At 41.0% G+C, this 13,530-nt stretch overlaps 1 protein-coding gene across 1 annotated transcript in view; it reads right to left on the bottom strand.

Annotated features, from left to right (window-relative positions):
• LOC112264241 (protein unc-13 homolog C-like) overlaps positions 1-13,530 on the bottom strand; it is a 235,001-nt gene that overhangs the window by 24,815 nt on the left and 196,656 nt on the right. The gene's annotated exons all lie outside the window — the stretch shown is intronic.

Genomic DNA, 13,530 nt, shown 5'->3' with positions numbered 1-13,530 from the left:
TGTTCTGTAAAATAAGGTTTAAACTGCTGGTCTCTGTCTGACTAGTGTTCTGTAAAATAAGGTTTAAACTGCTGGTCTCTGACTGACTAGTGTTCTGTAAAATAAGGTTTTATCTGCTGGTCTCTGACTGACTAGTGTTCTGTAACATAAGGTTTAAACTGCTGGTCTCTGACTGACTAGTGTTCTGTAAAATAAGGTTTAAACTGCTGGTCTCTGACTGACTAGTGTTCTGTAAAATAAGGTTTTATCTGCTGGTCTCTGACTGACTAGTGTTCTGTAAAATAAGGTTTTATCTGCTGGTCTCTGACTGACTAGTGTTCTGTAAAAGAAGGTTTTAACTGCTGGTCTCTGACTGACTAGTGTTCTGTAAAATAAGGTTTAAACTGCTGGTCTCTGACTGACTAGTGTTCTGTAAAATAAGGTTTAAACTGCTGGTCTCTGTCTGACTAGTGTTCTGTAAAATAAGGTTTAAACTGCTGGTCTCTGACTGACTAGTGTTCTGTAAAATAAGGTTTAAACTGCTGGTCTCTGACTAGTGTTCTGTAAAATAAGGTTTTAACTGCTGGTCTCTGTCTCTGTCTGACTAGTGTTCTGTAAAATAAGGTTTAAACTGCTGGTCTCTGACTGACTAGTGTTCTGTAAAATAAGGTTTAAACTGCTGGTCTCTGTCTCTGTCTGACTAGTGTTCTGTAAAATAAGGTTTAAACTGCTGGTCTCTGTCTCTGTCTGACTAGTGTTCTGTAAAATAAGGTTTAAACTGCTGGTCTCTGACTGACTAGTGTTCTGTAAAATAAGGTTTAAACTGCTGGTCTCTGTCTCTGTCTGACTAGTGTTCTGTAAAATAAGGTTTAAACTGCTGGTCTCTGTCTCTGTCTGACTAGTGTTCTGTAAAATAAGGTTTAAACTGCTGGTCTCTGTCTCTGTCTGACTAGTGTTCTGTAAAATAAGGTTTAAACTGCTGGTCTCTGTCTCTGTCTGACTAGTGTTCTGTAAAATAAGGTTTAAACTGCTGGTCTCTGTCTCTGTCTGACTAGTGTTCTGTAAAATAAGGTTTAAACTGCTGGTCTCTGACTGACTAGTGTTCTGTAAAATAAGGTTTTAACTGCTGGTCTCTGTCTCTGTCTGACTAGTGTTCTGTAAAATAAGGTTTTAACTGCTGGTCTCTGTCTCTGTCTGACTAGTGTTCTGTAAAATAAGGTTTTAACTGCTGGTCTCTGACTGACTAGTGTTCTGTAAAATAAGGTTTAAACTGCTGGTCTCTGTCTCTGTCTGACTAGTGTTCTGTAAAATAAGGTTTTAACTGCTGGTCTCTGTCTCTGTCTGACTAGTGTTCTGTAAAATAATGTTTTAACTGCTGGTCTCTGTCTCTGTCTGACTAGTGTTCTGTAAAATAAGGTTTTAACTGCTGGTCTCTGTCTCTGTCTGACTAGTGTTCTGTAAAATAAGGTTTTAACTGCTGGTCTCTGACTGACTAGTGTTCTGTAAAATAAGGTTTTAACTGCTGGTCTCTGACTGACTAGTGTTCTGTAAAATAAGGTTTAAACTGCTGGTCTCTGTCTCTGACTGACTAGTGTTCTGTAAAATAAGGTTTTAACTGCTGGTCTCTGACTGACTAGTGTTCTGTAAAATAAGGTTTTAACTGCTGGTCTCTGTCTCTGTCTGACTAGTGTTCTGTAAAATAAGGTTTAAACTGCTGGTCTCTGACTGACTAGTGTTCTGTAAAATAAGGTTTAAACTGCTGGTCTCTGTCTCTGTCTGACTAGTGTTCTGTAAAATAAGGTTTAAACTGCTGGTCTCATTCTCTGTCTGACTAGTGTTCTGTAAAATAAGGTTTAAACTGCTGGTCTCTGACTGACTAGTGTTCTGTAAAATAAGGTTTTAACTACTGGTCTCTGACTGACTAGTGTTCTGTAAAATAAGGTTTTAACTGCTGGTCTCTGACTGACTAGTGTTCTGTAAAATAAGGTTTAAACTGCTGGTCTCATTCTCTGACTGACTAGTGTTCTGTAAAATAAGGTTTTAACTGCTGGTCTCTGACTGACTAGTGTTCTGTAAAATAAGGTTTAAACTGCTGGTCTCTGACTGACTAGTGTTCTGTAAAATAAGGTTTTAACTGATGGTCTCTGTCTCTGTCTGACTAGTGTTCTGTAAAATAAGGTTTAAACTGATGGTCTCTGTCTCTGTCTGACTAGTGTTCTGTAAAATAAGGTTTTAACTGATGGTCTCTGTCTCTGACTGACTAGTGTTCTGTAAAATAAGGTTTAAACTGATGGTCTCTGTCTCTGTCTGACTAGTGTTCTGTAAAATAAGGTTTAAACTGATGGTCTCTGTCTCTGTCTGACTAGTGTTCTGTAAAATAAGGTTCAAACTGCTGGTCTCTGTCTCTGTCTGACTAGTGTTCTGTAAAATAAGGTTTAAACTGATGGTCTCTGTCTCTGTCTGACTAGTGTTCTGTAAAATAAGGTTTAAACTGATGGTCTCTGTCTCTGTCTGACTAGTGTTCTGTAAAATAAGGTTTAAACTGATGGTCTCTGTCTCTGTCTGACTAGTGTTCTGTAAAATAAGGTTCAAACTGCTGGTCTCTGTCTCTGTCTGACTAGTGTTCTGTAAAATAAGGTTTAAACTGCTGGTCTCTGTCTCTGTCTGACTAGTGTTCTGTAAAATAAGGTTTTAACTGCTGGTCTCTGACTGACTAGTGTTCTGTAAAATAAGGTTTAAACTGCTGGTCTCTGACTGACTAGTGTTCTGTAAAATAAGGTTTAAACTGCTGGTCTCTGTCTGACTAGTGTTCTGTAAAATAAGGTTTAAACTGCTGGTCTTTGACTGACTAGTGTTCTGTAAAATAAGGTTTTAACTGCTGGTCTCTGTCTGACTAGTGTTCTGTAAAATAAGGTTTTAACTGATGGTCTCTGTCTGACTAGTGTTCTGTAAAATAAGGTTTTAACCGCTGGTCTCTGACTGACTAGTGTTCTGTAAAATAAGGTTTAAACTGCTGGTCTCTGACTGACTAGTGTTCTGTAAAATAAGGTTTTATCTGCTGGTCTCTGTCTCTGACTGACTAGTGTTCTGTAAAATAAGGTTTAAACTGCTGGTCTCTGTCTCTGTCTGACTAGTGTTCTGTAAAATAAGGTTTAAACTGCTGGTCTCTGTCTCTGTCTGACTAGTGTTCTGTAAAATAAGGTTTTAACTGCTGGTCTCTGTCTCTGACTGACTAGTGTTCTGTAAAATAAGGTTTTAACTGCTGGTCTCTGTCTCTGACTGACTAGTGTTCTGTAAAATAAGGTTTTAACTGCTGGTCTCTGACTGACTAGTGTTCTGTAAAATAAGGTTTATACTGCTGGTCTCTGACTGACTAGTGTTCTGTAAAATAAGGTTTATACTGCTGGTCTCTGACTGACTAGTGTTCTGTAAAATAAGGTTTTAACTGCTGGTCTCTGACTGACTAGTGTTCTGTAAAATAAGGTTTAAACTGCTGGTCTCTGACTGACTAGTGTTCTGTAAAATAAGGTTTTAACTGCTGGTCTCTGACTGACTAGTGTTCTGTAAAATAAGGTTTTAACTGCTGGTCTCTGTCTCTGTCTGACTAGTGTTCTGTAAAATAAGGTTTAAACTGCTGGTCTCTGACTAGTGTTCTGTAAAATAAGGTTTTAACCGCTGGTCTCTGTCTCTGTCTGACTAGTGTTCTGTAAAATAAGGTTTAAACTGCTGTTCTCTGTCTCTGACTGACTAGTGTTCTGTAAAATAAGGTTTTAACTGATGGTCTCTGTCTCTGTCTGACTAGTGTTCTGTAAAATAAGGTTTTAACTGCTGGTCTCTGTCTCTGTCTGACTAGTGTTCTGTAAAATAAGGTTTTAACTGCTGGTCTCTGACTGACTAGTGTTCTGTAAAATAAGGTTTTAACTGCTGGTCTCTGTCTCTGACTGACTAGTGTTCTGTAAAATAAGGTTTAAACTGCTGGTCTCTGTCTGACTAGTGTTCTGTAAAATAAGGTTTAAACTGCTGGTCTCTGACTGACTAGTGTTCTGTAAAATAAGGTTTAAACTGCTGGTCTCTGACTGACTAGTGTTCTGTAAAATAAGGTTTTAACTGCTGGTCTCTGACTGACTAGTGTTCTGTAAAATAAGGTTTTAACTGCTGGTCTCTGACTGACTACTGTTCTGTAAAATAAGGTTTTAACTGCTGGTCTCTGTCTGACTAGTGTTCTGTAAAATAAGGTTTAAACTGCTGGTCTCTGTCTCTGTCTGACTAGTGTTCTGTAAAATAAGGTTTAAACTGCTGGTCTCTGTCTCTGTCTGACTAGTGTTCTGTAAAATAAGGTTTAAACTGCTGGTCTCTGTCTCTGTCTGACTAGTGTTCTGTAAAATAAGGTTTAAACTGCTGGTCTCTGTCTGACTAGTGTTCTGTAAAATAAGGTTTTAACTGCTGGTCTCTGTCTCTGTCTGACTAGTGTTCTGTAAAATAAGGTTTAAACTGCTGGTCTCTGTCTGACTAGTGTTCTGTAAAATAAGGTTTTAACTGCTGGTCTCTGACTGACTAGTGTTCTGTAAAATAAGGTTTAAACTGCTGGTCTCTGTCTCTGTCTGACTAGTGTTCTGTAAAATAAGGTTTTAACTGCTGGTCTCTGTCTCTGTCTGACTAGTGTTCTGTAAAATAATGTTTTAACTGCTGGTCTCTGTCTCTGTCTGACTAGTGTTCTGTAAAATAAGGTTTTAACTGCTGGTCTCTGACTGACTAGTGTTCTGTAAAATAAGGTTTTAACTGCTGGTCTCTGACTGACTAGTGTTCTGTAAAATAAGGTTTTAACTGCTGGTCTCTGTCTCTGTCTGACTAGTGTTCTGTAAAATAAGGTTTTAACTGCTGGTCTCTGACTGACTAGTGTTCTGTAAAATAAGGTTTTAACTGCTGGTCTCTGACTGACTAGTGTTCTGTAAAATAAGGTTTAAACTGCTGGTCTCTGTCTCTGACTGACTAGTGTTCTGTAAAATAAGGTTTTAACTGCTGGTCTCTGACTGACTAGTGTTCTGTAAAATAAGGTTTTAACTGCTGGTCTCTGTCTCTGTCTGACTAGTGTTCTGTAAAATAAGGTTTAAACTGCTGGTCTCTGACTGACTAGTGTTCTGTAAAATAAGGTTTTAACTGCTGGTCTCTGTCTCTGTCTGACTAGTGTTCTGTAAAATAAGGTTTAAACTGCTGGTCTCTGTCTCTGTCTGACTAGTGTTCTGTAAAATAAGGTTTTAACTGCTGGTCTCTGTCTCTGTCTGACTAGTGTTCTGTAAAATAAGGTTTTAACTGCTGGTCTCTGTCTCTGACTGACTAGTGTTCTGTAAAATAAGGTTTAAACTGCTGGTCTCTGACTGACTAGTGTTCTGTAAAATAAGGTTTATACTGCTGGTCTCTGACTGACTAGTGTTCTGTAAAATAAGGTTTATACTGCTGGTCTCTGACTGACTAGTGTTCTGTAAAATAAGGTTTTAACTGCTGGTCTCTGACTGACTAGTGTTCTGTAAAAGAAGGTTTAAACTGCTGGTCTCTGACTGACTAGTGTTCTGTAAAATAAGGTTTTAACTGCTGGTCTCTGTCTGACTAGTGTTCTGTAAAATAAGGTTTTAACTGCTGGTCTCTGTCTCTGACTGACTAGTGTTCTGTAAAATAAGGTTTAAACTGCTGGTCTCTGACTAGTGTTCTGTAAAATAAGGTTTTAACCGCTGGTCTCTGTCTCTGTCTGACTAGTGTTCTGTAAAATAAGGTTTAAACTGCTGTTCTCTGTCTCTGACTGACTAGTGTTCTGTAAAATAAGGTTTTAACTGATGGTCTCTGTCTCTGTCTGACTAGTGTTCTGTAAAATAAGGTTTTAACTGCTGGTCTCTGTCTCTGTCTGACTAGTGTTCTGTAAGATAAGGTTTTAACTGCTGGTCTCTGACTGACTAGTTCTGTAAAATAAGGTTTTAACTGCTGGTCTCTGACTGACTAGTGTTCTGTAAAATAAGGTTTTAACTGCTGGTCTCTGTCTGACTAGTGTTCTGTAAAATAAGGTTTAAACTGCTGGTCTCTGACTGACTAGTGTTCTGTAAAATAAGGTTTTAACTGCTGGTCTCTGTCTCTGTCTGACTAGTGTTCTGTAAAATAAGGTTTTAACTGCTGGTCTCTGTCTCTGACTGACTAGTGTTCTGTAAAATAAGGTTTAAACTGCTGGTCTCTGTCTCTGACTGACTAGTGTTCTGTAAAATAAGGTTTAAACTGCTGGTCTCTGACTGACTAGTGTTCTGTAAAATAAGGTTTAAACTGCTGGTCTCTGTCTCTGACTGACTAGTGTTCTGTAAAATAAGGTTTAAACTGCTGGTCTCTGACTGACTAGTGTTCTGTAAAATAAGGTTTATACTGCTGGTCTCTGACTGACTAGTGTTCTGTAAAATAAGGTTTTAACTGCTGGTCTCTGACTGACTAGTGTTCTGTAAAATAAGGTTTAAACTGCTGGTCTCTGTCTCTGTCTGACTAGTGTTCTGTAAAATAAGGTTTAAACTGCTGGTCTCTGTCTCTGTCTGACTAGTGTTCTGTAAAATAAGGTTTAAACTGCTGGTCTCTGTCTCTGTCTGACTAGTGTTCTGTAAAATAAGGTTTAAACTGCTGGTCTCTGACTGACTAGTGTTCTGTAAAATAAGGTTTAAACTGCTGGTCTCTGTCTCTGTCTGACTAGTGTTCTGTAAAATAAGGTTTAAACTGCTGGTCTCATTCTCTGTCTGACTAGTGTTCTGTAAAATAAGGTTTAAACTGCTGGTCTCTGACTAGTGTTCTGTAAAATAAGGTTTTAACTGCTGGTCTCTGTCTCTGTCTGACTAGTGTTCTGTAAAATAAGGTTTTAACCGCTGGTCTCTGTCTCTGTCTGACTAGTGTTCTGTAAAATAAGGTTTAAACTGCTGTTCTCTGTCTCTGATTGACAAGTGTTCTGTAAAATAAGGTTTTAACTGCTGGTCTCTGACTGACTAGTGTTCTGTAAAATAAGGTTTTAACTGCTGGTCTCTGACTGACTAGTGTTCTGTAAAATAAGGTTTTAACTGCTGGTCTCTGACTGACTAGTGTTCTGTAAAATAAGGTTTATACTGCTGGTCTCTGACTGACTAGTGTTCTGTAAAATAAGGTTTTAACTGCTGGTCTCTGACTGACTAGTGTTCTGTAAAATAAGGTTTAAACTGCTGGTCTCTGACTGACTAGTGTTCTGTAAAATAAGGTTTTAACTGATGGTCTCTGTCTCTGTCTGACTAGTGTTCTGTAAAATAAGGTTTAAACTGATGGTCTCTGTCTCTGTCTGACTAGTGTTCTGTAAAATAAGGTTTTAACTGATGGTCTCTGTCTCTGACTGACTAGTGTTCTGTAAAATAAGGTTTAAACTGATGGTCTCTGTCTCTGTCTGACTAGTGTTCTGTAAAATAAGGTTTAAACTGATGGTCTGTCTCTGTCTGACTAGTGTTCTGTAAAATAAGGTTTAAACTGCTGGTCTCTGTCTCTGTCTGACTAGTGTTCTGTAAAATAAGGTTTAAACTGATGGTCTCTGTCTCTGTCTGACTAGTGTTCTGTAAAATAAGGTTTAAACTGATGGTCTCTGTCTCTGTCTGACTAGTGTTCTGTAAAATAAGGTTTAAACTGCTGGTCTCTGTCTCTGTCTGACTAGTGTTCTGTAAAATAAGGTTTTAACTGCTGGTCTCTGACTGACTAGTGTTCTGTAAAATAAGGTTTAAACTGCTGGTCTCTGACTGACTAGTGTTCTGTAAAATAAGGTTTTAACTGCTGGTCTCTGTCTGACTAGTGTTCTGTAAAATAAGGTTTAAACTGCTGGTCTCTGACTGACTAGTGTTCTGTAAAATAAGGTTTTAACTGCTGGTCTCTGTCTGACTAGTGTTCTGTAAAATAAGGTTTTAACTGCTGGTCTCTGACTGACTAGTGTTCTGTAAAATAAGGTTTAAACTGCTGGTCTCTGACTGACTAGTGTTCTGTAAAATAAGGTTTTAACTGCTGGTCTCTGTCTCTGACTGACTAGTGTTCTGTAAAATAAGGTTTAAACTGCTGGTCTCTGTCTCTGTCTGACTAGTGTTCTGTAAAATAAGGTTTAAACTGCTGGTCTCTGTCTCTGTCTGACTAGTGTTCTGTAAAATAAGGTTTTAACTGCTGGTCTCTGTCTCTGACTGACTAGTGTTCTGTAAAATAAGGTTTTAACTGCTGGTCTCTGTCTGACTAGTGTTCTGTAAAATAAGGTTTTAACTGCTGGTCTCTGACTGACTAGTGTTCTGTAAAATAAGGTTTATACTGCTGGTCTCTGACTGACTAGTGTTCTGTAAAATAAGGTTTATACTGCTGGTCTCTGTCTGACTAGTGTTCTGTAAAATAAGGTTTATACTGCTGGTCTCTGTCTGACTAGTGTTCTGTAAAATAAGGTTTATACTGCTGGTCTCTGACTGACTAGTGTTCTGTAAAATAAGGTTTATACTGCTGGTCTCTGTCTGACTAGTGTTCTGTAAAATAAGGTTTAAACTGCTGGTCTCTGACTGACTAGTGTTCTGTAAAATAAGGTTTAAACTGCTGGTCTCTGACTGACTAGTGTTCTGTAAAATAAGGTTTAAACTGCTGGTCTCTGACTGACTAGTGTTCTGTAAAATAAGGTTTTAACTGCTGGTCTCTGTCTCTGTCTGACTAGTGTTCTGTAAAATAAGGTTTTAACTGCTGGTCTCTGTCTCTGACTGACTAGTGTTCTGTAAAATAAGGTTTTAACCGCTGGTCTCTGACTGACTAGTGTTCTGTAAAATAAGGTTTAAACTGCTGTTCTCTGTCTCTGACTGACTAGTGTTCTGTAAAATAAGGTTTTAACTGATGGTCTCTGTCTCTGTCTGACTAGTGTTCTGTAAAATAAGGTTTTAACTGCTGGTCTCTGTCTCTGTCTGACTAGTGTTCTGTAAAATAAGGTTTTAACTGCTGGTCTCTGACTGACTAGTGTTCTGTAAAATAAGGTTTTAACTGCTGGTCTCTGTCTCTGACTGACTAGTGTTCTGTAAAATAAGGTTTAAACTGCTGGTCTCTGTCTGACTAGTGTTCTGTAAAATAAGGTTTAAACTGCTGGTCTCTGACTGACTAGTGTTCTGTAAAATAAGGTTTAAACTGCTGGTCTCTGTCTCTGTCTGACTAGTGTTCTGTAAAATAAGGTTTAAACTGCTGGTCTCTGACTGACTAGTGTTCTGTAAAATAAGGTTTATACTGCTGGTCTCTGACTGACTAGTGTTCTGTAAAATAAGGTTTATACTGCTGGTCTCTGACTGACTAGTGTTCTGTAAAATAAGGTTTTAACTGCTGGTCTCTGTCTGACTAGTGTTCTGTAAAATAAGGTTTAAACTGCTGGTCTCTGTCTCTGTCTGACTAGTGTTCTGTAAAATAAGGTTTAAACTGCTGGTCTCTGACTAGTGTTCTGTAAAATAAGGTTTAAACTGCTGGTCTCTGTCTCTGACTGACTAGTGTTCTGTAAAATAAGGTTTTAACTGCTGGTCTCTGACTGACTAGTGTTCTGTAAAATAAGGTTTAAACTGCTGGTCTCTGTCTCTGTCTGACTAGTGTTCTGTAAAATAAGGTTTTAACTGCTGGTCTCTGTCTGACTAGTGTTCTGTAAAATAAGGTTTAAACTGCTGGTCTCTGTCTCTGTCTGACTAGTGTTCTGTAAAATAAGGTTTAAACTGCTGGTCTCTGACTGACTAGTGTTCTGTAAAATAAGGTTTTAACTGCTGGTCTCTGACTGACTAGTGTTCTGTAAAATAAGGTTTAAACTGCTGGTCTCTGACTGACTAGTGTTCTGTAAAATAAGGTTTTAACTGCTGGTCTCTGACTGACTAGTGTTCTGTAAAATAAGGTTTTAACTGCTGGTCTCTGTCTCCTTTCTGACTAGTGTTCTGTAAAATAAGGTTTTAACTGCTGGTCTCTGTCTCTGTCTGACTAGTGTTCTGTAAAATAAGGTTTAAACTGCTGTTCTCTGTCTCTGACTGACTAGTGTTCTGTAAAATAAGGTTTTAACTGATGGTCTCTGTCTCTGTCTGACTAGTGTTCTGTAAAATAAGGTTTTAACTGCTGGTCTCTGTCTCTGTCTGACTAGTGTTCTGTAAAATAAGGTTTTAACTGCTGGTCTCTGACTGACTAGTGTTCTGTAAAATAAGGTTTTAACTGCTGGTCTCTGTCTCTGACTGACTAGTGTTCTGTAAAATAAGGTTTAAACTGCTGGTCTCTGTCTGACTAGTGTTCTGTAAAATAAGGTTTAAACTGCTGGTCTCTGACTGACTAGTGTTCTGTAAAATAAGGTTTAAACTGCTGGTCTCTGTCTCTGTCTGACTAGTGTTCTGTAAAATAAGGTTTAAACTGCTGGTCTCTGTCTCTGTCTGACTAGTGTTCTGTAAAATAAGGTTTAAACTGCTGGTCTCTGACTGACTAGTGTTCTGTAAAATAAGGTTTAAACTGCTGGTCTCTGTCTCTGACTGACTAGTGTTCTGTAAAATAAGGTTTAAACTGCTGGTCTCTGACTGACTAGTGTTCTGTAAAATAAGGTTTTAACTGCTGGTCTCTGACTGACTAGTGTTCTGTAAAATAAGGTTTTAACCGCTGGTCTCTGACTGACTAGTGTTCTGTAAAATAAGGTTTTAACTGCTGGTCTCTGTCTGACTAGTGTTCTGTAAAATAAGGTTTAAACTGCTGGTCTCTGTCTCTGTCTGACTAGTGTTCTGTAAAATAAGGTTTAAACTGCTGGTCTCTGACTAGTGTTCTGTAAAATAAGGTTTAAACTGCTGGTCTCTGTCTCTGACTGACTAGTGTTCTGTAAAATAAGGTTTTAACTGCTGGTCTCTGACTGACTAGTGTTCTGTAAAATAAGGTTTAAACTGCTGGTCTCTGTCTCTGTCTGACTAGTGTTCTGTAAAATAAGGTTTTAACTGCTGGTCTCTGTCTGACTAGTGTTCTGTAAAATAAGGTTTAAACTGCTGGTCTCTGTCTCTGTCTGACTAGTGTTCTGTAAAATAAGGTTTTAACTGCTGGTCTCTGACTGACTAGTGTTCTGTAAAATAAGGTTTTAACTGCTGGTCTCTGACTGACTAGTGTTCTGTAAAATAAGGTTTAAACTGCTGGTCTCTGACTGACTAGTGTTCTGTAAAATAAGGTTTTAACTGCTGGTCTCTGACTGACTAGTGTTCTGTAAAATAAGGTTTTAACTGCTGGTCTCTGACTGACTAGTGTTCTGTAAAATAAGGTTTAACTGCTGGTCTCTGACTGACTAGTGTTCTGTAAAATAAGGTTTAAACTGCTGGTCTCTGACTGACTAGTGTTCTGTAAAATAAGGTTTAAACTGCTGGTCTCTGTCTGACTAGTGTTCTGTTTAAAATAAGGTTTAAACTGCTGGTCTCTGACTGACTAGTGTTCTGTAAAATAAGGTTTAAACTGCTGGTCTCTGACTGACTAGTGTTCTGTAAAATAAGGTTTTAACTGCTGGTCTCTGTCTCTGTCTGACTAGTGTTCTGTAAAATAAGGTTTTAACTGCTGGTCTCTGTCTCTGTCTGACTAGTGTTCTGTAAGATAAGGTTTTAACTGCTGGTCTCTGTCTGACTAGTGTTCTGTAAAATAAGGTTTAAACTGCTGGTCTCTGACTGACTAGTGTTCTGTAAGATAAGGTTTTAACTGCTGGTCTCTGTCTGGCTAGTGTTCTGTAAAATAAGGTTTTATCTGCTGGTCTCTGTCTGGCTAGTGTTCTGTAAAATAAGGTTTTAACCACCGGTCTCTGTGTCACGTTCTGACCTTACTTCCTTTGTTTTGTCTTTTGTTTTAGTAAGGTCAGGGCGTGAGTTGGGTGGGTTGTCTATGTTAGTTTGTCTATGTTTTTCTATTTCCTTGTTTGGCCTGGTATGGTTCTCAATCAGAGGCAGCTGTCAATCGTTGTCCCTGATTGAGAACCATATTTAGGTAGCCTGTTTTCCATTATGTCTTTGTGGGTGGTTGTTTCCTGTTTAGTGTTTTTGTTTCACCTTTCAGGACTGTTTGTTTTTCGTGTTTGTTGTTTTGTCTAGTGTTGCATATTTCATGAAATAATATGAACACTTACCACGCTGCCCCTTGGTCCTCCTCTCCTTCCCCAGACGACAAGCGTTACAGAACCACCCACCAAAAAAAGGACCAAGCAGCGTGGTATCGGGCAGCAGCGATCTCAGGACTCTTGGACATGGGAGGACGTTTTGGACGGCAAGGGTTGCTACACATGGGGGGAGATCCTGCCTGGAAGGGATCGCCTCCCATGAGAACAGGTGGAGGCAGCCAGGAGAGCGGAGGCAGCAGGTAATGGGAGCCAGCGCTTCGAGGGAACACGGCTGGCAAGGAAGCCCGAGAGGCAGCCCCAAAGATATCTGCACACAGGGAGTGTGGCTAAGTCATGTAGGAGACCTGAGCCAACTCCCCGTGCTGACCGGAGAGCGAGAGGGACCGGGCAGGCACCGTGTTATGCCGTGAGGCGCACGGTGTCCCCGGTGCGTGTGCATAGCCCGGTGCTGTACATTGCAGCGCCTCGTATCGGCCGGGCTAAAGTGGGCATCGAGCCAGGTGCCATGAAGCTGGCTCAGCGCATCTGGGCGCCAGTGCGTATCCTCGGGCCAGTGTACATGGCACCAGCCTTACGCATGGTGTCCCCGGTTCGCCAGCACAGCCCAGTGCGGGCTATTCCACCTCGCCACACTGTCCTGGCTACGGGGAGCATTCAACCAGGTAAGGTTGGGCAGGCTCGGTGCTCAAGAGCTCCTGTGCGCCTTCATGGTCCGGTCTATCCGGTGCCACCTCCACGCACCAGCCCTCCGGTGGCAGCCCCCCGCACCAGGCTGTCTCTCTTCTCCCTACAGGTGCTCCCGCCTGTCCAGCGCTGCCAGCGCCTTCCTCCTGCCCAGCGCTGCCAGAGTCTCCCGTCTGTCCTGAGCTGCCAGGTGCTCCCGCCTGTCCAGCGCTGCCAGAGCCTTCCTCCTGCCCAGCGCTGCCAGAGTCTCCCGTCTGTCCTGAGCTGCCAGATTCTCCCGTCTGTCCTGAGCTGCCAGATTCTCCCGTCTGTCCTGAGCTAGCAGAGTCTCCCGTCTGTCCTGAGCTAGCAGAGTCTCCCGTCTGCCCTGAGCTGCCAGAGTCTCCCGTCTGTCCTGAGCTGCCAGAGCCGCCAGTCTGTCCTGAGCTGCCAGAGCCGCCAGTCTGTCCTGAGCTGTCAGTCAGCCAGGAGCTGCCAGCGCCGTCAGTCAGCCAGGAGCTGCCAGAGCCGTTAGTCAGCCAGGAGCTGCCAGATCCGCCTGTCATGCCGGCGAAGCCGGAATCGCCCTTCACTCCGGAGCTGCCGGAGTCTCTCATCCATTCGGGACCCGTGGCTAGTGTCCCCAGTCCGAGGTCGTGGCGAGGGTCGCTGCTCTTAAGAGGCCACGGAGGCGGTTAAGGAGGCGGTGAAAGACTATGCTAGAGTGGGGTCCACGTCCCGCGCCTGAGCCACCACCACGGACATAC

Source organism: Oncorhynchus tshawytscha, linkage group LG12, assembly GCF_018296145.1.
Source record: "Oncorhynchus tshawytscha isolate Ot180627B linkage group LG12, Otsh_v2.0, whole genome shotgun sequence".
NCBI lineage: Eukaryota > Metazoa > Chordata > Actinopteri > Salmoniformes > Salmonidae > Oncorhynchus > Oncorhynchus tshawytscha.
This window is presented reverse-complemented; position numbering and strand designations above follow the sequence as displayed.